This window comes from Alexandromys fortis, unplaced genomic scaffold (assembly GCF_014885135.2).
Source record: "Alexandromys fortis isolate MF-2015 unplaced genomic scaffold, M_Fortis_MF-2015_v1.1 scaffold_52, whole genome shotgun sequence".
Lineage (NCBI taxonomy): Eukaryota > Metazoa > Chordata > Mammalia > Rodentia > Cricetidae > Alexandromys > Alexandromys fortis.
In genome coordinates this window covers 5,053,122-5,056,174 of record NW_026067929.1, presented here as the reverse complement: position 1 = coordinate 5,056,174, position 3,053 = coordinate 5,053,122, and the positions used below count along the sequence as shown (strand labels likewise).

Below are 3,053 nucleotides of genomic sequence, written 5' to 3'. Positions count from 1 at the left end.
CCAAGGCCAGTGAGTAGTGACAGTGGGCTGACCATCACCAACCAGCTTTCCACTGTCCTCCGAGTCATTTGTTAACCTTCTCTGGAAATGTTTAGAAGGATGATGAATGGTGCAGGAGACGGCTTCCAGAAGGAGATTCAAAAGGAAAACCTCCTGAAAACACAATATCTAACCGGGCTCCCCAGGCCCATTGGGTGTCTAGTCAGCAGACATCTTTCTGCAGGAATCGCCACCCTGAGCCCTGCTCATGGGGCTGCCCTCACTGAGTGGCATGCCTGACCTTAGAGTCCTGCAGCCCAAGGGTCTGCTCCAGGCCTTTCTGTTGACTGCAGGTGACTTAGAGACGATGCTTGGCATTCCTTTGCTTGTAGCAGAAAGGCATACCTATTTCCAAATAAGGTAGCTCTGAGGTCTCTGAGCCTGGAGTGTCAACGCATAAGCTTAAAGGGGACACAACTCAACCCACAAACTCTGTGGCTGCACAAATATCAGCACTCAGAAATTAAGGCAGGGGAATCACAAGTTCAAGGCCAGCCTGGATTATGTCATTTTAAAACATCACCACCACCAAAAAAAAAAAAAAAAAAAAAAAACCTAAAAAACAAAAAGCTGCATCTTAACGTATTCATGAGGCCTTAAGTGGATTTTATATGTGTAACAATAAGGGCTGTGGAAATCTTTGACAGATATAATTACCTTGAAACTCTGCAAGTTTTTCAAAAGCTATGCACACCCACACTGCACAGCACCTCACATCCACCCCAGGACTGCCGGTGAGAAGAGTGTGTGTGTGTGATGTGTGTGTATGTGTGTGTGCACGTACTCACTGGACAATACAGTCAGACTTCAGAGCACAGCATTGCTGGCAGCTGCTGGGAACCCCGAGTGAGCCCTGTGATCACTGTGGGAGGTGGGTGAGCAAGCTGTACAGTGTCAGGACAGGGGGTTCTATCCCACAGGAAAGCAGAGCCAACCCCAGCTCCTCACGCTGGTGCTGCAGCAGCTCAGGAACACCACACTGAGACACCCAGGCACCGAAGAGATCACACCCTTCATCCCCTGGAAGGCACGGGGTGCCAGGGTACACAGAGCAGTGGTGACCTCTAGACCTCTGGGGTTGAGTAGTGACAAAGGGTCCTTTGGGATCTGGGGTCCAGGGATTATGAGATTGGCGGGGCAGAGGAGGTAGTGTTCTATTTCTTAGGATGCTACTTGTGTATTCGGTGAGTCTATGATGATTATTTGTGCAAGGGTTATGCTGAAGGAAAAGTGAAGGAACAGAACCATCTCCTCTCTGCTGCTTCCTAGTATAATGACTTAGGGTCAGTTAGTTGTGAGTCGAGACAGAAATAAGAGTATTGAAATGAGAATAGGGCTTCCCTTCACTATAGCAAAATACGTGAGACACCCATCTTAAAAAGAGGAAGGTTTGCTGTGCCTCATGGTGTCAGAGATCTCAGTACATGGGCGAGTGGCCTGTTGCTGGGCTCTGCTGTGATGGGGAGTTCACAGAAGGAGCTCAGTGTAGGAAGGAGCTTGCCTGAGGCCCGCTGGGGAGCTCAGGTGGAGGCAGGTATTGGAAGGGTGCAGGTGAGCATTGACTGAGGCACACCAATGAGGGCATGCCCCCTTTCTTGCTGATGACTCCTTAAGGTAGAACCGTCCAGAGCAGAGAATAAAGAAAGTGTAAAGAGACACAAATCAGTTCAGATATGCTTGGCCCCCTACTGGGTCTCCAAATCCCTCTTAAACTTTTCCTGAGTTGTTCAATGGCTTACAGAGCCGCAGTTATGGGATTGGGCGCTAGATTTTCATCCTCCTAACGTGGATGGTGGGATGTTTCGGAGGATGGTGGTTTTTTTGGTTATTTGGAGAGATCATTTTGTTTTCCTGGAGGATATATTTTCTGGTTTTGGAACCCCCCCTATGTAGTCCTGGCCGGGCTGGGGTTTGCTATGTAGATCAGGCTGGCCTCAGGTTTCTGGTCCTCTTCCACATCTGCATCCTGAGTGCTGGGTTACGGTCGTGGCTGATGTAATGTGTTTGTGCAATTGGAAGTCAAATCATTCAGGGAAGCTCAGAGAAATCCCTGTTGGTATTATGTCATGTTTGCCATCTGACGGAGACTTGAGACCCAGGAGGAAACAGAAGGTGCCTCTTAGGAATCCTTTAATGAGTGATCTGACCTCCAGACCACCCTGCCTGTGGGTGTCTTGATGGCTGTGAGGGCCCTTGAGGGCTTCCCAGACCCCAGACACTCCTCTGGTTTCCAGTTCTTTCCTTTCTCCTTGTGTCTGTCCCATACCTGTGAAAATGAATGAAGAGGCTCATGGGAAGGCGAGGTGCCATGCAGCAGTCCAAAACACAGAACGCTGGCTAAATGCAAGTTGCAGATCAACAGCAAAATGTTTGAGGTACACAAAGGAGTTATTTAACTAGATGGCTGACACTGCATCAGGCAGCCCTTCCACACATGTTTCCACAGCAGGCGAGGTGAAAAACAGGGACGTACACTACACTGCTATAGAGGGACCATATTCCCTCCACGCTTGTATGCTGAGGCCCCATGTCCTGGGACCTCGGAATGTGATTGGATCAAGTCTCCAGGGAGGTCGTTATGCTAAGATGGGGGTTAGGGTATGGGCTAGGGTGGGCCCTGAGCTTACATAGTAGCCGTCCTAAGAGGACACGGTATGAAGCCGGACATCTTCAAGTCAAGGAGAGATGGCGTAGGAGCCTACATCTGCTGACACCTGGTCATCTCAAACCATCACCTTCTGGATCTATAAGAGATGTGTTTCTGTGGCTTGAGGTGCCCAGCATGTGGGCTGGTTGTGGTGGTCCAAATGGGCTAATACACATGCCCTTGTGCTTGGATAAAGAAAGGAGAAACATTCTGGAGAAGGGATGGAGAAGTGAAGGCCTCTGGACGTGGGCAGGATGCACCAAGAGGCAGACCCCTCAACAGCAATGCCAACTTCCTCCCGTCTTCCCTCTCCCCCTACCCCTCTCCCTTCCCTTCCCTCCTCTCCCTTTCCCTTCCTCCCCCCCCC

At 50.0% G+C, this 3,053-nt stretch overlaps 1 long non-coding RNA gene across 2 annotated transcripts in view; it reads right to left on the bottom strand.

Annotated features, from left to right (window-relative positions):
- Positions 1-616: 616 nt before the first annotated feature.
- The window catches only part of LOC126503248 (uncharacterized), a 2,717-nt gene continuing 280 nt past the window's right edge, over positions 617-3,053 (bottom strand). The window contains exons 2-3 of one of the 2 annotated variants that reach the window (XR_007592228.1): positions 2,667-2,871; positions 617-2,305 (exon numbers count right to left, since the gene is read on the bottom strand). This is a non-coding gene — a long non-coding RNA (uncharacterized lncRNA). The remainder of the gene's footprint in view (positions 2,306-2,666; positions 2,872-3,053) is intronic. The other variant, XR_007592229.1, reaches the window with a different exon arrangement.